Below are 20621 nucleotides of genomic sequence, written 5' to 3'. Positions count from 1 at the left end.
GCTTTTCAGACTGGAGGCCTGTGACCAGTAGGATACCACAAGGATGGGTGCTGGGTCCACTACTTTTCATCATTTATATAAATGCTGTGGATGTCAATATATAAGGTATAGTTACTAAGTTTGCAGATGACACCAAAATTAGAGGTGTAGTGGACAGTGAAGATGCTTATTCTGGATTAGTGGTGCTAGAAGAGCACAGCAGTTCAGGCAGCATCCAAGGAGCTTTGAAATCGATGTTTTGGGCAAAAGCCCTTCATCAGGAATAAAAAAGATGCTTAGCTCAGAGGATAACAGGACCTTAATCAGATGGGCCAGTGGGCTGAGAAGTGGCAGATGGAGTTTAATTTAGATACATATGAGGCACTGCATTTCGGAAAAGCATATCAGAGGAGGACTTATACACTTAATGGTAAGATCCAAGGGAGTGTTGCTGAACAAGAGACCTTGGAGAGCAGGTTCATAGCTCCTTGAAAGTGGAGTCACAGGTAGATAGGATAATGAAGGCGGCATTTGGAATGCTTTCCTTTATTGGTCAGAGTATCAAGTATTGAAGTTGGGAGGTGATGTTGCAGCTGTACAGGGCATTGGTTCGACCACTTTTGGAATATTGTGTGCAGTTCTGGTCTCCTTCCTGTCAGAAGTTGTTACGAAACTTGAACGGGTTCAGAAAAGATTTGGAAGGACGTTGCCAGGATTGGAGGATTTGAGCTATTGGGAGAAGCTGAATAGGTTGGTGCTGTTTTCCCTGGAGCGTCGGAGGCTGAGAGGCAACCTTATAGAGGTTTATAAAATCATGAGGGACATTGATAGGATAAACAGACAAGGTCTTTTCCCTGAGTTGGGAGGAGTCTAGAACTTGATGGCATACATTTAGGCTGAGAGGGCAAAGAAATAAAAGGGACTTAAGGGACAACCTTTTAACGCAAAGGGTGGTGTGGGTATGGAATTAGCTGCTTGAGGAAGTTATGAAGGCTGGTATAATTACAACATTTGAATGGAATCTGGATGGAAGGGTTTAGAGGGTTATGGGCCAAGTGCTAGCAAATGGGTCTAGACTGTTTAGGCTAACTGGTCAACATGGACGAGTTGGAGTGTTAAAGTAGGGATTTGAGACAGCCCAGGGAATCCCTTGTGGAGTCAGATCTGTCGCCTCTCACGATTTGTCCCAGAGTTCACGATTTGTCCCAGAGTTCGTACTCTTTGAGAGTCTGGAATAAAAAAAAATCCTCTTACAGGCAGTTTAGTTTAATTTTAGTTAATCCCTTTATTTACCAATAGCTCCACTGATACCGATAAGCTAAACTAACTAGTTTCTAGAAACCTAGGAGAGTAGGGGACCAACTCTTCAAGTGCCCTGGCAGGTTACTCTGATGTACTGCTACAAAGTGGTTTCCTTTACACAAAGGTTTACAAAAACTTTGTATGTTCTTAATTCGTAAGGAAGAAAAGTTAATTGACAGGTCTCTGTACGCTTGACTAATCACTCCTACAGGCCCTAAGCCATTCATCAGGTGAGAAAAACATATCCAGCCGAGTTAGGTGCCTGCTAGCGAGATACTCCTATCATAAAGAGGTACCAGTCTGAGCTAATTGGAGAGTTCCTAACCTTGCACAGGTCACAAGTCAGATACAACTGTTTTCCAAAACGGCTTCTTAGCAGGAGAGCAAACTTTTGACCATAAAATGGCTTCCTGACACATTGTGCCTGAATCTCTTCAATGTTAGGCCGAGAATAATTTCTAAGCTAGGAGCAGACTCCTGCTTTTTAGGCACTGAATCATACTGTACCCGAGGCTGAGATGTTACCAAAAGGTTGCATTTAAACTGATTCATTAGTCTTCGAATTAAACATGTTCTCTTTTCAGGGTTGTGATTCAAATAAGACATAAGATCTGATTAGTTGGAATTGACAGTGGGGCAGTCTGAAAGGTCTGTAGAGTGGTCTGCAAGAACAGCAAGTAAGTTAAAGCTTCGTCAACATTACCTTTTACAGAGTTCATATTTAATAACCGGTAATGGCTACTCAATACCATCATAAAGTCTCAAAAATGCAATTACGTTCAATCCAACGCAGGTAATTTTTTTAATGGCTTCGGGAGCCCCAGCGCTATAATGGTTCCTCTCTCTTGTCCTATTGAACTCTCAAGTCAGGGACTTTTAACAGCAAAGGTGTTTTTCCCTCTGTTTGCCTAGCTTGCAAAGGGTAATAAGAATCCATTATAATTAACTGGACCTGACTGTCAATTACAAGGCTTTTAACAGTACCCAGTTTCGTTTCGGGGTCAGAATCAAACGCTGTCATTAATTTCACAAGGGAACAGCCATGAATGTTATCACTCTGTGTCCTGTTTACACAGATTCACTGTTAAGGCAAATGTACTTAATTGCCTTAGGGTATCCTGTTATCACTTGGTTATCTTCTGCATACCTTGAGTTCTCCCCTTTTACCAAGCCTCCCTGCCTGTCTATTTTCTAGTGTGCAGCAAATGTGCTCTATAATTCAACATTATATTTTAGTTTAAATGTTTAAAGACAAGTTTTATGGCTATAGACTTTCTTATTCCCTCCTTTTGTTATTTCATGACAACTACTTGGCTTATAACTATAATTAGTCCATTCAGTCAATTTGTATTTTCAAATAAGTCAAGTGCCTCCTCTGCCAGGTCATCGTCCAGAGGAGCAGAGTCTGAAAGATACTGGATTTCAGCATGGAAGTTCGAGCATGGAGGTAGAGGGCTAGACAAGGGTCAATTAAGCAGACTCTTCTTTGGCTTAGGTGAAAAACAATGTACAGTCCATTTCACGCATAAGCGGACGACAGTGTATATTCCTAGGATGAGACCAAGGACTATCAGTACAATCCACACGATCCATCCACACAGCGATCATAGCCAGCAAGTAAACTTCCATCCATATGAATCAGACGACAGTTGGGCAGGTATCTTCCCTGCATCTTGATCCGTTTTGTTGATCACATCGGTGTTGTCCGTAAGATCAGGACATGGTTTAGTAACAAGTTCATTTATGAGAACACAATCATGGGGAGGATCAGGCAGTTCAAGCGGTTCTTCCTGCAGGAATGTAGGGGGTTAATGTTAGAGCAGCATTGAAAGGAGAGAAACGGATTCAGAAGTAATGAAACCTCACAGCGACTGAGACGAACCTTAACGAGGTGTTGAGTATATTTAGAAATCAGCAAGGATACTGCAGAATGTGAGGTACAGACTTCTACATTTTGATGTAAAGTTATATTAGAGGCAGCCACTACCATAGTATGGATGGCAGAGAGAATCTGGGTGCAGGAAGGCATACCTTGAGCAACGGGGTCAAGCTTAGTAGAAAAATAGGCAATAGGGCGCCAAGAGGAGCCATGCTGCTGGGTGAGAACAGCTGAAGCACAGGTATCAAGGATGGCAACATAAAGATGAAAGTGGCAGTCATACAAACGTCGGCCTAGCGTGGGTGCTAAAGAGAGGGTAGTTTTAAGCTCCGTAAAGACTTGTTGTTGTTATGGGGTGAGTTCATACCGTTAAGGCTCATTAATCGAGGACAGGGGAGAGAATTTTTGATCAGAAGGGCACAATTAGGAATCCATTGTCGGCAATAATTGATGAGGTCGAGAAACTACCGTATCTGTTTAGGAGTGGTTGGAGGGGCAATACAAAGAATAGGATCAATACGTTCAGGTGTCAAGCACCGATCGAATTCAGAAATGAGAGTACCTAGGAACTTAACTTCTTTCTGATTAGTCTTAACTTTGCTGGGGGGTACAATATAGCCACATTGATGTGGATGGTTGAGAAAGGTAGTGGAGTCAGTGTGATTGGACACTTTGTCAGGGCTAGCGAGGAGGTCATCGATGTATTGAACTAGGGTAACGTCTCCAGGAAATTCAAATAATTCAAGCTGGGCATGAAGAGTCTCTGAAAAGGGTGTCGGCGACTGAATAAACCCCTGAGGTAGGCAAGTCCACATATATTGGTGGCCCTTAAAAGACGGCAAAAATGTATTGGGCTATTGGATGCAAAGGAAGACAAAAGAATGCATGTTGGAGGTCAACGATAGTGAAGAGCTTGGCATCAACTGGAGCTTGGCATCAACTGGAACTTGGCTGAGGATAGTAGCAGGAATAGCAACTGGAGGATTATGAGCCTCAATGATTTTATTTACTTCACGAAGGTCGTGAACGACATTCAGGACATCCCGGTTTAGGGATCGGAAAGATAGGTGTATTGACAGAAGAATGGCATGGGACTAGAAGGCCTTGCTGTAGAAATGAATCAATCACAGGTTGAATGCCAGCTTCACCTTCTGGTTTCAGGGGGTATTGAGGTATAGACAGGAGGACAGAATTAGGTTTGATCAGAATGGAGATGGGTGGGACCTTAGCAAGGCCCACTTGTGTTTTAGAGTCCACCCAGACTCCAGGGTATACTGCGTCCTGCGGGTGAGGGTGGGCATAATGATGATGAAGGCTGCCGTGAATTGACTAAGGCTGTGCATAAAATAGGATTGATATCTCAGTGAGCAGCTGAATTTCACGGCAAGTTTGATCAGCATGGTCAAAAAGAGTCTTAGCGTCAAAACCTACTTCTTGGGCTTTGTGTTTTGGGTTCAAGTGAGTGGTGACACAGGGGAAAATGATAGGGCCAGTTTTCCAGCTATGAAGAGGAACTGACAGGAAAAGAACGCCACCAGCTGGTGACCTGATCTCACCAATCACCCAAGCGTGCTGAGTAGTGACCAGTAAGGGATTATAGTGTGTTCAAGCCTGAGATCATAAGCTAAAGTAAATGTTGGGGTGAGGGACGTTATGTAAAATAGGATCAAAAGCATAAGGATCCAAATCAAATGACACCATCGAGGAGACTTTGGTATTGATGCATTGAACAAAATGAGGTGGATCCTGAATCAGGATACCATCATCACGACATTCAATAGTAATATTTAGAGGACAGAGGAGATCTCTAGCGAGTAGAGGGATACGTAATCCATTAGTTACAACAAAGCAAAAAGGGAGCGTGACACAATTTTTCCACACCACTGTCAGAGGGACAACGTATGCATGTTTATTAGAGGAACCATCAAAACATTGCAGGATTTCATCATCGTCCGAGATTTGAAAATCAAAAGCATTAGCAAGATGGACGGGAAGTGATGAAACAGTGGCTCCTGTGTCAAACATAAATTCAATATCATGGCCATTATGGTTAAGAATTAGCATAGGTCCATCTTCTGGGCTAGCGGTAAGTATGGGAAAATTCAAAGCAGGAAGCTGCTCTATATCCGGGAATCATTTTGAAAAGGGTTTTGTGCAGTAAAAGGGGCAACCTGCTGAGGTCACTGGGGAGGGAGACCAGGAGATTGTCTGTTGTTTTTACTGCGGTGATGAACCAGGGACTGCTATGGAAAGGGCAGTTCTTGGACCAATGTCCTGGTTCATTGCAATTGAAACAAAGGTGTAGTTGTTGGGGGACTCTAGGGGGTGGGGGAGGCAGTGAAGAGTAATGAGAGGATATATAGAGGCATCATGGACTGTTGGGGAAGGATACATAGGAGGACCGCAAGGTCCATTGGGATGTTGTGAATACACAGTACCATTTCTACTGTCCTGCCATACTGGACGTTAGTATGAGGGTTTCATTTGTTAGCTTGACTGACCTTGCAGACGAAAAGGTCTACTTTGAATCCTGGGTTTAAGTTTAGCCACTGTAGTTTGGGCAAGTTCTGTCTTACTCTTGGGATCCTTTCATTCTCAGAAGTACCAAACCTATCAGCTGAATTGTGCAATCTCAGCATCTTGCCAGTGGATATTGTGGGTTTTAATAGCTTTCTGTACCTGATCAGGTAAGAGAGTCATACATAGGGCATTAAATTGGGATGATCACTCTTGTAGATAGTTAGCGTCACCAGAGGAAGCACCATAGCATTCCTTAAAACGGGTAAGGAACTCCTCAGCCTCTTCGCCTGAGCTAGGTTCACATGTTAAGACTTTACCCACACCAACTACACGATGCACTGCTTGGTGGAGACAGGTAATAATCCAATCTGATAGTTTCTGCTGGGTGCCGGACTACAGGCTGGGTATGATTATTACCTTGTAAAATTTCTCAGAACTCGCCCATTTTTCAGGCAAAAGTCAGCAATTTTGAGGTGATGTAGGTCTTGGGAGGCAGCATTATAAATGGTCTTAGTCCTGTTAATTACATGTATAAGGCTAACATCTGCTATTTTGTACGGTCAGTCAGGGAGGATCCGTCAGATCGATGTTGTATAATGATTCATGATTGGGGAACTGCAGGGATTGGGACTAGGACCCCAGGTATTCACAGTATATGTCAGTGATTTAGATGAGAAACTAATTGGAATATATCACAAATTGCAGATGACACAAAGCTGGGTGGAAGGGTGAGCTGTGAGGAGGATGCAATGTTATTTGGACAGGCTGAGTGAGTGGGTAAATGTATGGCAGGTGCAGTTTAGTGGGAATAAATGTGAGGTTATCCACTTTGGTAGTAAAAATAGAAAAGCAGATTATTTCAATAACTGTAACCTGGGAGATGGGAATGTTCACCAAGAACTAATCCAAGATGGAGGCTGAGAAAATTTGTGGCTGTAAGAGCTGCTCTTTTTTAAAGATATTTTCAGTGTTGGAGGTGATTTCCTTGAATTCCAGGAGCAGCAATTACTGTTTTATATGCTGTTGCATTGTTTTGGAACTTTGGAGTAAAAAAATCAAGTCAACAGCACTTTTAAAAGACAGAAAGACAGCTAATGGCAGCGAGCACATGGTCTGAAAGAGAGAGATAGAGAGAAAATCCTACACTGCTAGCTGACACAGCAGTGAATCTATGTAGTTACTGCCTTTGTTGTTTGAAATCATGTATCTCTGGACATTGGAGTGCATCTAGGAAAAATTAACAAACACAAAATTCACAACTGGTCTTGGTGGAATCTGTGTGGGAGAGCTCACAGCACAGAAACAGATAAGTGCATAGTTTTTAATGTGTAACCTTGCTGTAAGTCTGCGGTAGTGAATAGAGTGGGTTCTTTCTTGATTATTTGTTTTCAGATTTTAGAAGCTCACCAGCGGGTCCACAACAGGAAGCGGCCAATCACCTGCTCCGAATGTAGGAAGAAATTCATTGATTCTTCCAGCCTGCAGACGCACCAGTGGGTCCGCACCGGAGACAGCCTGCTCACCTGCTGTCAGTGTGGGAAGGGCTTTACCCCCCTCCTCCCACCTGTGGAGGCCATTGCAGGGTGATTGAAGGAATGACAGCCGAGTGCCATTATCGACTGGACTATCAACCCAGCTTTGGGGACTCCTGGGTTCGAATCACACTGTGGCAGATGGCAGAATTGGAATTCAGTCAGAAATCTGGGGTTCAGAATCTAATGATGAAACCATTTTCTGGGGAAACAATATCCCATCAGATTCACTCATGTCAGAGTCTGTCTGTATCCTAATTTTGAGTCAGACTGGTTCTATTTCCATCGTAGAATTTATAACATATTACATGGACAGACTGTCTGAAGATTGTGCGTTTTTTGAGCAAAATAGAATGTACTTGCAATTAAAATCCTGCAATTGCAAATTCACACCATAGACTGATGTGTGTGTCTGTGTATGTGCGTGCTTGGTAAAGTGTGTGAGTAATGGAGTATAAGCCTGTGAGAAGGTGTGTGCATGTGTGTGTGTCTGAGAGCGAGCATGAGTGTGAGAGTGAGAGAGAGAGAGTGTATAGCGTAGTGGAGTCACCTGTAGTGAGACATGAACCCAATGTCCCAGTTGAGACCACCCTCATGGGGTTCCAAATTTAGCTATCAGCCTCTGCTCAGCTACCAGAAACGATTAAGCAGTTACACAACACACATTGGAGAGGGCAGGGTGGGGCTTGTCTTTCGATTTGCGGAAGTTGAGACGCTCTGGATACTGTGATCCAGGGCAAACACAGGCTGGTGGACCTTCGGCTCAGAAAGATGCAGCTGGAAGCTGGGCTGCAGACATGTTGGGGGAAAAGGGGAAAGTTAACTGGACACTTTATTCTGGGAGATGGTCTTTCCTCTATGGACAAAGCCTTCTGACTGGGTCAGTGGACAGGGTCAGGAGGATGTCAGCACAAGTCAGACAGAACGGGTGGCACGGTGGCACAGTGGTTAGCACTGCTGCCTCACAGCACCAGAGATCCGGGTTCAATTCCCACCTCAGGCGACTGACTGTGTGGAGTTTGCACATTCTCCCCGTGTCTGTGTGTGTTTCCTCCGGGTGCTCCGGTTTCCTCCCACAGTCCAAAGATGTGCAGGTCAGGTGTATTAGCCATGCTAAATTGCCCGTAGTGTGAGGTAAGGGGTAGATGTATGGGTGGGTTGCGCTTCGGCGGGGCAGTGTGGACTTGTTGGGCCGAAGGGCCTGTTTCCACACTGTAAGTAATCTAATCTAATAAAGGGGATCCTGAGAGAGCTCTGTACGAGCGAGGAGCTAACTGGCTGTGTGGTGGGAGTAACAACAATGTTGGGGAGGGGGCAGTGGGGGTCAGGGAGAGAATCGTGGCAGGGATTGTCACCATTCTCTGCAGTTGGCAGCAGAAGACCAGGTTGCATCAGTGTCTACCTGGCGCCAGGATTTGGGAACCGGTGTGCTCGGGGCTGGAGAAATGGAAAAGGGAAGTTGCAGCGGGCATGGTCTAACAATGTCAGGAGGAGAGAGCCGCTGCTGAGGGCGCATGAGAAGTCAGAAGCTACAAAGACAAAGCAGAACTTCAAAGCTCTGGGTGGCACGGTGGCACAGTGGTTAGCACCACTGCCTCACAGTACCACGAATGGCCCATAGGGATTATATGAATCTACTGTCTTAGCCATGTGTCTATTGAGAAACGACTGCCCCCAAGTCTGCTGTGGATGGAGTGGGTTCAAGTTCATGGAACACTGACACCATTCCTGGGTAAGGTGGGATTTGAGCTGTCACTTCCCCAACCCACTGTCCCCGTGCATTCTCTCTCTCTCCTTACAGTCTACACACCAAATCTCTCTGCCCAGCCATTCTCTCTCTCCCCCCCATTCTCTGTCTCCAAGTCTTTCTCCTCCCCTCCACCCTCTGTCCCCTGTCCATTTTTTTTCTCTCTCTCCCCCTACCCTCTGCTCCCCCATCCATTCTCTTTCTCTCTCTTCCCCCCCACCCTCTGCACCCCTGTCCATTCTCTCTCCCTTCTACTTTCCCCCTATCCTTTCTCGTACCTCGAGCCCTCTTTGATTGCTGTATCAAGCCCTTCTCGGGAAAGAGAGAGAATGGATGGTGATGACTCAACCTGGAAGACAGGGGAGCACAAGAAATGGCTGATCTTTAAAATTGAGAATAGCTGAAATGATATATTCAGAAACATTGTTAATCTAAAAGCAGAAAGCTGCAGACATGTTTCTGAAACTTGCATTGATTTAGGCGGGTAGAGTCATACAGCACAGAAACAGACTCTGCAGTCCAGCTCACCCATGCTGACTGGATACCCTAAATTAATCTCGTGACCCATTTGCCAGTATTTGACCCATATCTCTCTCAACCCTTCCAATACATATACCCAACCAGATGCCTTTTAAATGTTATAATGGTACCAGCTCCCATCACTTCCTCTGGCAGCCCATTGCACACACGTACCACCCTCTGTATGAAAAAAATACAAATCTATGCCTTCCTCACTCCCTCGTTTTATCTGTACTGATACCTTCGGGGATCTCTGGACTTGGACAGCAAGGTTCCTTTGTTCCTCAGCACTCTGTAGGGACCTACTATTTATTGATTACTTTCTTCCATTATTACTTTTCCCAGAATGCCTGGAGATTAAATTCCATCCCTCTGCCCCATTTACCAGCTGATTGGTATCAAAGTGTAGCCGGAGACCATCCTCCTCACTATCAATACCAACACCATTCCAGAGTTTACTCCTAAACAGAGGGGGGTCAGCACTGTTTCCGGCTGAGCAGTGGGAATTGTGTGTGTGTGTTGTGGGGGCTTGGAAACTTTGCAAGCTCCCTTTCCTTCATTTTTTATTTCCCCCAAATCCATGCGATTTGAGTTTTTATAACAGAAAACAGCACAGGGTTTAATTTTAACTTGCCACCGGCTGAAACTTTGCCCTCCCCTCTAACGTCTGAGAGTAAAACACTTTACTTCCCCTCCCCTCCCTCCATGTGTAACACAGAGTTGTGGGATTGGCACCTGTTGTTATTTTGTGATCTATTCCAAATGAAATTTTATCTCTGCGCAGGCACAAGTGAACAGTCTGTTTTTGTGCTTTCTGCGAGATCAGGCTAGCAGCTTTTAAATCCTTATGTTAAGCAGCAGAAGCAAACAGCAATTGTATTTTGAGTGGTAATTCTAGCTCTGGTAATCCCGTTGGGTCAACAGAGAGAAAGGGAGAGGATGTCACATCTAAAGTGCATACAGAAGAGTTGTTACACTTGTTCAGTCAGTTGAGTTGGTTCTGCCCTCAGATGTGACTGGATGTTGCTTTTCATGGATCATAATTAAACTACAACGGAACACATTAAATTCAAGGAATTCAATTGAAAGGGCAGTTTGAGTGAATAAATGGAAAACTGCTTAAAGATTGGCTCCTGGTCTTTTACTTCACCAATTAGAAGTTGGTTTGACAGCTCTTCTAATCATAGAATCCCTACAGTGTGGGAGCAGGCCATTTGACCCATCGAGTCAACACTGACCCTCCAAACAGCATCCCATCCAGACTCACAAAAATGTACACCACATGTGTGCAGAGAAGGGGATGCTGGGAGTGAGTGGGATGCTTTCACCACCACCATCTCCCTCCAAGACCCAAACATCCCCACAGCACCACCTGTCCATTACTCCAACACCACAGTGCCTCTGGCCTTACCCCCTGCCAACCACAGTGCCACTGTCCATTCTCCCCGCCACCCACAGCGCCTCCCTGTCCATTCTCCCCGCCACCCACAGCATCCCCTGACCATTCTCCCTGCCACCCACAGCACCCTGTCCATTCTCCCCCACCAACTATGGCACGACCTGCCCATTCTCCCCTGTGGCACCCACAGCACCCCCATACATTCTCCCTCGCCATTCATGGCTCCCCCCTCTCCATTCCCCCGTGCCACCCACGGCACCCCTGTCCATTCCCTCGCCACCCCCGGCACACCGTCCATTCTCTCTCTCTTTCTTTCTCTCACCCCTACCCTCTGCATCCCTGTCCAGTCCCTCTTCCCATCTTCTGACTCCCCATGCATTTTCTCTCTCCCCCAAATCCTCTGCTCTCCATCCCTCTGTTCCCCCATATATTCTCTTTCTCCACCCACGTTCTGCTCTCTGTTCATTCTCCTACCATCCACTGACTCCCATCTATTCTCTCTCCCCTCACACTCTGCACTCCACTCTTTCTCTACCCCACAATGCTCTGTACCCCATTCTCTCTTGGCCCCCTCCACTATTCTCTGCTGTCCATTCTCTCACTTTGCCCCCTACCCTTTGCCCTGCAAGTTTTTCTCTTTCCCCCCTCCCACCAACCTCTGCTCCCCCAATCTTTCTCTAACCTCACCCTCTGTTTCTGTCCATTTTCTGTTTCTCTACACACCACCCTCTGCCCTCTCATCCATTCTCTCTCTTTTCTCCCCATCCTTTCTCATGCCTCGAGCCCTCTTTGATTACTGTATCAAGGCCTTTTCAGAAGAGAGAGAGAATAGATGGTGATGACTCAACTAGGAGACAGGACGGGTGACAAATGGCCGATCTTTAAAATTGAGAATAGCTAAAATGATACATTCAGAAACATCATTAAAGTCTGAAAGCATGTTCAATTTTTAAGAGCTGCTGAAATCTTCTGAAACTAGCATTGAAATAGGCGCAGTTAGGCCACAGCTGAGGACAGGCTGTAAGGGGTGAATGGCCTATTCTTAGTCTCATGAAATTGGTTCTGACTATGTCAAAATAGAGTTATAGATTTGTATAGCACAGAAACAAACTAAATTAATCTAGTGACCCATTTGCCAGCATTTGGCCCATTTCCCTCTGAATCCTTCCTATTCATAGCCCTATGAGAATGCATTTTAAATATTGTAACTGTACCAGCCTCCACCACTTCATTGCATACACATACCACCCTTTGTGCAAAAAGGTTGGCCCTTAAGATCCTCAGAAATCTTTCCCCTCTCATCCTCAACCTATGCCCTCCAGTTCTGGACTCCCCTCCCCTCCCCTCCCCCAAACATGCGGAAAAGACATACAAAAGTTGATCAGCCAGACAAAATGCAAAAGCAATAAAATGTCGAGCCACGGGGGAACAAAATTGTTGCACTACCTTTGTTTTCCTATTTGCATTTGGACACTTAAAATCTGGCCGTAAAACTGGAACCCCACAAGAGTATATTGCCAATATTTGCTGGTGTCAGCAACGCAGTGCGCATGCTCATCGCTGCCCAAACGAAAGGCGTGCGACCTGTTTTTGATGGACCAATCGGGAGCCCTGGAGGACCAGAAGGCGCTTGGTCTTCCTGCCAATCAGAGCCACCGCATTGTCTGAATGCGGAAGTTGGACCACGAGCTTCTGAAGCTGCTGGTCGTGCTCCTCTCTTTGGAATTTAGATTGAGCTTCACCCCAGACTCCAACCTCCTTTCTCCGTCCAACATCTGTGTGTATGGTAGTCTCTTTTCTCACCCACTTTTACCATTTCACTTTTTTTCAATTTGGGGGTCAGTTGTTGGTTTGCAGTAACTGAAAGGAAAAGGAGTGAATCCAGGCAGAGACATACTCTGGAAAAGTTGGTCCAGGTCTGTGTCTCAATTGGCAAAATACATCGGCAGGAGACTGCAAGAACACACTAAGCCAGGCAGTATAAGGGGGTGGACAAGTCAATGTTTTGGGTGTAAACCTTCTTCGTGGCGGAGTGGGCGGTGGGGGAGAGTGTAGGGGGAACTGTAGATGAGGCATTAAAATGGGTGGTGACTGGGAGGACCAGTCAGTCTCTGCGGACCCGGCTGCGATGCTCGGCGAACCGTTCCTCAAGTTTACTCTTGGTCTCCCCGATGTAGAGAAGTCCACAGTTGACAAACACATGGCAAATACAGTACCACAATGTGAAGTTATAGCATTTGCTGCCAAAAAAAAGCAGAAAGGAGGTGCATTATTTAAATGGTGATATATTGGGATGTGGATAAAGTGAGAACTGGAGATCAGAGTCGAAAAATGTGGTGCTGGAAAAACAGCAGGTCAGACAGCAACGGAGGAGCAGGAGAGTCGCCGATTTGGGCATGGGTCTTTCATCAGGAATGGACATACAAAGGGGCCTCAGCGTCCTCTTACACCAGTCAATGCCAGTTGTCAGACAGGAGCAACAAGCAATCAGCAAGGCAATGGTACATTAGCAAGAAAAATTTAGTTCAGAAGTTAACCAACCTCTGGACTTCTGGTACCTCTCCTGTGACTATTGATTTACAGATATCTCAGCAAGGGGCCCAGCAATCACTTCCCTAGCTTCCCAGAGTTCTAGGGGCACCTGATAAGGTCCTAGGTATTTATCCACCTTTGTGTTTCGAGACATCCAGCACCACCATCTCTGTAATATGGACATTTTTCAAGATGTCACCACCTACAGTCTATATCTTCCATAACCTTTTCCACAGTAAATACTGATGCAAAATACTCATTTAGTATCTCCCCCATTTTCTGCGGTTCCACACACAATCCACCTTGCTGATCTTTGAGGTGCCCCATTCTCTCCCTAGTTACCCTCTTGTCCTTAATGTATTTGTAAAAATCCTTTTGATTCTCCTTCACCCTATTTTCCAAAGCTATCTCATGTCCCCTTTTTGCCCTCCTGATTTCTCTCTTAAGTATACTTGTTTATACTTTGTACCTTTATACTCTTCTAAGAATTCACTCGATCTATCCTGTCTATACCTGACATAAGCTTCCTTCATTTTTTGAATCAAACCCTCAATTTCTCTAGTCATCCAGCATTCCCTACACCTATCAGACTTTCCTTTCACCCCAACAGGAATATACCATCTCGGGTCTCCTCATTATCTCATTTCTGAAGGCTTCCCATTTTCCAGCCGTCCCTTTACCTGCGAACATCTGCCCCAATTAGCTTTTGAAAGTTCTTGCCTAATACTGTCAGAATTAGGCTTCCTCCAATTTAGAACTTCAACTTTTAGATCTGGTCTATCCTTTTCCATCACTATTTTAAAACCTACAGAATTATGGTTGCTGACCCAAAGTGCTCCCCCACTGACACCTCTGTCACCTGTCCTGCCTTATTTCCCAAGAGTAAGTCAAGTTTTGCACCTTGCCTAGTAGGTACATCCACATACTGAATCAGAAATTTTCTTGTACACACTTAAATTCCTCTCCAACAAAATCCTTAAACCTATGGCAGTCCTGGTCTATGTTTGGACAGTTAAATCCCCTACCATAACCATATAAAGGGAAATAAGGGTCTAAAACTGGGCACAATCCTCCAGGTCCGGCCTCAGCAATGCCATGTATAGTTGCAGCAACATTTCCTTACCTTTTGTATTCTATTCCTTTAGCTATCAAAGCCAACATTGCATTCACTTTCTTTCTGATCTACTATACCTGCATGCTAGGTTTCTGTGACTCATTAATGAGGATACCCAGATCCCTCTGCACCAGAGCACCCCAAAGTCTCTCCCCATTTAGACAGTAGGTCACCTCTTTTTTTTGACCAAAATGCATGAACTCACACTTATCCACCTTAAACTCCATCTGTCACATTTGGGCCCACTCTCCTAACCTATCTATATCTATTTGTAAGGTTCTTATTTCCTCATTGCAATTTACCGTCCCGCCTATTTTTGTGTCATTTACAAATTTGGCAAAAGAGCCTTTTATCCCTGTATCCAAGTCGCTAATGTGGACTGTAAATAGCTGGGGCCCAAGGGCCCAACCCTGTGGCACCTGACTAGTTACATCTTGCCATCCAGAAAAAAAGACACAGATTCAGACTGTCTGTCTTCTGCCGATCAGCCAGTCACCTATTGAAGCTGATAAATTACCCCTAATCCCATATGATCCCACCTGTGAATTAACTTTTTGTGTGGCACTTCAGCAAATGCCTTCTGAAAGGCCAGATATATTACATCTACAGGGTCACCATTATCCACTTTGCTTGTTACATCTTTGAAGAACTTAGTCAAATCTGATTTGCCCTTCATAAAACCATGCTGACTCTGATGGATGGAGTTTTGACTTTCAAAACGTTCTGATATTGCTTCCTTGATAATTGATTCTACCAGCAGGTGTTAAACTAACTGGTCTGCAATTTCCCACATGTTGCCTCCCTCCCTTTTTGAATACAGGTGTTACATTAGCATTTTTCAAATCCACTGGTACCATATGATATAGGAGTAGAAATGCGGCCATTCAGCCCATCGAGTCTGCTCCACCATGGTTGACTGGTTTCTCAACCCCATTCTCCCACTTTCTCCCCATAACCTTTGATCACCTTGACAATCAACAACCTACCTATCTCAGTCTTAAATAAACTCAATGAATCTTTCTCACGTCTAGAGAACTTTGGAATATTATAACTAATGAATCCACCATCTCCACCGCACTTCCTAATGTATTTTTAAGAAGCTATGAACCTAGACTCCAAGTTCTCTTTGTTAAGCAATACTCCCAAACACCTTATCATTATGTGTTGAAGTCCTGCTAAGATTAGCCTAAATTGGACAACTGCATGATGCATCTCGGGCCATAGTCTGGGGTGTGGATTACCAGGTGTTGGGGATTTGTAAACTTTAATCCCATCAATTTCTCCAACACCATTTCCCTACGACTACTCAGTTCCTTCAGTTCTGCTCTCAATGGACCATGTGTTCCCCAACATTTTGGGGACGTTACTTGTGCCCTCCTTTTGTGATTATATAAGCAACATATGTGGTTAATTGGTCTGCCATCTTTGTTCCACATGAGAACTTTGCCGGTTTCTAATTGTAACTGTTTTCACCAATCCTTTTTTTCCCTCTTCACATACCCCATTTTCCCCTTTTAATCAATCCTTTTGTTGAAACCTGAACTGCTCCCAGTCTTCAGATTAGCTGCTTTTTTTTTAGCTAATTTGTATGCCACTTCTTTGGATCCAGTCCTGCCCATAATATCCCTTGTTAGCGGTGGCTGGGCCACCTTTTGTGTTTTATTTTTCAGACAGGATGGAACAATGATTGCAGTTGCTCCAGGTGCTATCTAAATGTTTGTCATTTCTTTCAATAATGTTCCCTCGTTTGTTGCAGCCTGTTTGTGCCTGTAATTTCCTTGCTTTAGATTTAAGTCCCCAGTCTCAGTATCAATTCTGTTGATCTCCATCGTAATGGAAAATTCTCATTCAGTTCTTCACTCTTCCTCAAGGGACCTCTCACAGCTACATTGCTAATTATTCCCTTCTCATGAAGGAATTAACATTTTGGAATTAAATTGCCATTGGCCAACAGAACCATTGCAATTTTTGGGAGATTGTGTGCAATTCGGGTCTCCCTCCTATTGGAAAGATGTTGTGAAGCTGAAAAGGGTTCAGAAAAGATTTACAATGATGTAGCCAGGGGGTTTGAGTGATAGCGAGAGGCCAAACAGACTGGGGCTATTTCCCCTTGCACGCCGGAGGCTGAGAGGTGACCTTATAGATGTTTATAAAATCATGAGAGGCATGGATAGGGTAAATAGACAAGGCCTTTTCCTTGGGATGGGAGAGTCCAGAGCTAGAGGGTAACAGGTTCAGGGTGAGGGCTGTGGGATGGGGGTGCAGATTTAAAAGGGACCTTGGGCATCTTTTTCATTCAGAGGGTGGTGCTTGCAACGAATGAGCTACCAGAGAAAGTGGTGGAGGCTGGTACAATTACAGCATTTAAAAGGCATCTGGATGGGTATATGAATTGGAAGGGTACAGAGGAATAGAGGCCATGTGCTAGCAAACGGGGCGATATTAATTTGGGATATCTGGTCGGCATGGACAAGTTGGACCGAGGGGAATGTTTCTGTGCTGTATATCTCTGACTCTGGCTTTCCACTAGATATTTGCCACGTCTGTATGTTCAGTCTCTCTCTGGTGTCGGTGTCAAAGCCTTAATATCTCATTCCACTCCCACTTCCCGGGATGTTAACCATTTTGTGTCTTTTTTTTCTCAAGAAGCTGTATTGCAAGTTCAACCTGAATTTGCACTTGTTTTACTCCCCAAAATCAGACCTGCTCACTCTCGGCAATATCCCAATGTTGTTGTGAAAGATATTAACTTTCAGGTGGAGTTATCCAAAATTCAGTGATGTCAGTCCTGACGTTTTTGCTTTTCTGCCCCTGTAAGATACTGAATCAGCACCTTCAGGAGAATTAGTTAGAGCAGAGTGAGAACAGAAGGGGAGAGAGAATGGGATGGTGCTTTCAAATTTATGAAATAACAAAAGAAAAGAATGTTCAACGGCAAGTAAAATTCCTTGTTCTGAATTTCTAGCCTGGACTGATAGTGACGACTTTTGCAATCTCTTTTAACAGAGTATTTGAAGATCTGAAGACGGAAATTTCAACAGCAGCAGATGAAGAGCTTATGCCCGAAACAGACTTTGCTGCTGCTCAGATGCTGCCTGACCTGCTGTGTTTTGCCAGTGCCGCACTTTCCGACTCTGACTATCCAGTGTCTTCAATCCTCACTTTGATGTCAATGTCTGACAGTCATTGAGACCGCAACAATTTTCAACTATGGATCTATGAGAAGGAGCAAAGCTTTTGGTTCCTGCTTGAGTGCGTTTTCAGTATCAGTGGGACTGGATGAGAGACCCTACTGTTGCAGCGCACTGAGTGTGCAGCCTGAAACAGATTATACGGGCCTGGAAAGTGGAATTTACAGCAGGAAGGGCCTGTACACAACTTTGTGTGCAGCTGAAGCTTTAGCCATGAAGAAACCCAAGGAGTCCTGCCCTGTGGAGAAACCGTGGAAGTGTGGCAACTGCGGGAAAGGCTTCTGTTTCCTGTCTGTATTGGAGACTCATCGGCACAGTCACACCAGGGAGAGGCCGTTCTCCTGCCCTGAGTGTGAGAAGGGCTTCGTCAATTCCTCCAACCTACTGACTCACCAGCGGGTCCACACGGGGGAGAGGCCGTTCACCTGCCCCGCGTGCAGAAAGGGCTTTACCCAGGCCTCTGCCCTGCTGAGGCACCAGTGGGTCCACACAAGGGAGAGGCCATTCAGTTGCCCCATGGGTAGGAAGGGCTTTATCTGGGCTTCCAACCTACTGACCCACCAGCGGGTCCACACAGGGGAGAGGCCCTTCTCCTGCACCAAGTGTGGGAAGGCCTTCAGCCATTCTTCAGACAGGCTGAAACACCAGCGGGTCCACACGGGGGAGAGGCCCTTCAGTTGCCCCGAGTGTGGGAAGGCCTTCGGCGATTCCTCGAACCTGCTGAAACACCGGTGGGTCCACACCAGGGAGAGGCCATTCAACTGCTTTCACTTTGAGAAAGGCTTCACCCGCTCCTCCCACCTGCGGAGGCACCAGAGAGTTCATGTGCCATCGCCAGGGGATTAAAGGAGCGATGAAACAGTACCGTTATTGACTGGATTATCAACCCAGTTCCGGAGACTCCTGGGTTCGAATCCCGCTGAGTCAGATGGCGGAATTGGAATTTGGTCAGAAATCTGGGTTCAGAATCTAATGATGAAACTGTTTTCATGGGTGGGGGGAGCTGGAGAAAACCCCCATCTGATTCACTCATGTCCTTTTTAGGGAAGGAAACTGCCGTTGTGGGAAAGGATTCACTCCGTCAGGGCAGGAGAACGGCCTCTCCCCGGTGTGACTGTGCCAATGAGTCTCCAACACAGATGGGAAACAGAAGCCTTTCCCGCAGTTGCCACACTTCCACGGTTTCTCCACAGGGAGGGATTCCTCGGGTTTCTTCATGGCTAAAGCTTCAGCTGCACACACAGTTGTGTACAGGCCCTTCCTGCTGTAAATGTACTTGGATAGAGGGTGTGGGTTGAAATTGCTGAGTGAGGCAATACAGGTTAAGGCTGTACCAAGGATCCAATTACAAAGGGATAGCTTGGTGCTGACCAATAGTAAAGAAAGTGGGGGGTGGGAGGAGTGTGAGCACTTGGGCCTTGAGCTGTTTAAAAGAAAAAGCTACATTCTCAACACCTTTTTTGCTGGGGGGGATCTGCAGTTGTAACAAAGTTGGGTCGCAGTAAAGGTTACCTGAATTTACTGAAGGGCTCAGACTCTCATTGAATTAATTTATTGTCACGTGCGCCGCGATACAGTGAAAAGCTTTGTCTTGTGAGCAGTACAGGCAGATCAGAGTTAAGTAGCAAAGATATGTAAATAATAAATAAACAGCTGCAAAAACAAAAGTCCAGGTGAATGTTAAGAGTTTGTGAGTCCATTCAGTATTCTAATGACAGTGTGGTAGGAACTGTTTCAAAACCGGCTGGTGCATGTGTTCAGGTTTCTGTACTATCCACCCCGATGGTAGAGGTTGAAGAAAAACATTGCCCGGCTGTGATGGGTCTTTGAGAATGCTGGCGGCCTTTCCTTGACATTGGGCCTGATAGATGGATTATATAGATGGGAGGTTGACCTTTGTGATTGTCTGGGCTAAGTTCACCACTCTGTGTAATTGTCTCTGATTTTGAATGGTACAGTTGAAAGCTTTGACCTCCAAGAGGTTTTTGTGTTAAAGCTGCTCATTTCTTTCAGCCTCCTGCACTAAGTTTCCAATGTCATGTATCAGATGGAGCAGTGAATGGCTAGCTAATATCATTTGAAATTGTAAATTTTTCAGGAGTGCGGTTACTGTGTCATTTCATCGGCATCATAATGTTCACAGACAGCACCGGGAGGTATGGGCTGTCTCCACTAGAAATGATGTGGAGGAGCCAGTGTTGGACTGGGATAGACAAAGTTAAAAACACAACACCAGTTATAGTCCAATAGGTTTATCTGGAAGCACGCGCTTTCAGAGCGCTGCTCTTCATCGGGTAGCTGTAGAATAGGATCATAAGACACAATTTATAGCAAAAGATCACTGTGTCGTGCAACTGATGGGATATATTGAACAAACCTAGAATGATAGTAAGTCTTTCATCTTTTAGAATGGGTTGCAGGTTTCAGTTCATTCATATGTAAACCCCAGAACTACTTTTAAGTCCCCATTCTCAAATGTTTTATAAAAATAGGTGACCTCTCAGCTCATATAATGCATGAAAAGTGTGAGGTTCAAGTCTGTCTGTATCCCACTCTTGCTTGAAATCAGACTGGTTCTATTTCCAAAGTAGGAATTTATAAAATATTACATGGATTAACTGCCTGCAGATTGTATTTTGCTCGAAAAGTGCACAATGTATCTACAAATGCAAATTCACCCCATAGACTATTATCTGCGTGTGTGTGTATATATATGTTTGCCCCGAATGCTTGGTAAAGTGTGAGTGTGATTGGAGTATACGTCTGTAAGAGGGTGAGTATTTTGGCTGGGGTGGGTGGTGCGTATGTGTGTGTGTCTGAGAGACAGCATATTTATGACAGAGTTGTGGATAAAAGCGAGGGGTTGCATTTTGCTAAAACAAGGGCAGGACTTGTACAGGTAATGGT

The 20621-nt window shown here is 45.1% G+C and overlaps 1 pseudogene; it reads left to right on the top strand.

Annotated features, from left to right (window-relative positions):
- The window catches only part of LOC148142871 (uncharacterized), a 43560-nt pseudogene extending 25000 nt beyond the window's left edge, over window positions 1-18560 (top strand).
- Window positions 18561-20621: the final 2061 nt, after the last annotated feature.

This window comes from Chiloscyllium plagiosum, unplaced genomic scaffold, assembly GCF_037043375.1.
Source record: "Chiloscyllium plagiosum isolate Xiang-an unplaced genomic scaffold, Cpla_swu_hap1 HiC_scaffold_27, whole genome shotgun sequence".
Lineage (NCBI taxonomy): Eukaryota > Metazoa > Chordata > Chondrichthyes > Orectolobiformes > Hemiscylliidae > Chiloscyllium > Chiloscyllium plagiosum.
Note: the sequence above shows the minus strand (reverse complement) of the source record. Positions and strands in the feature narration are given on the sequence as shown.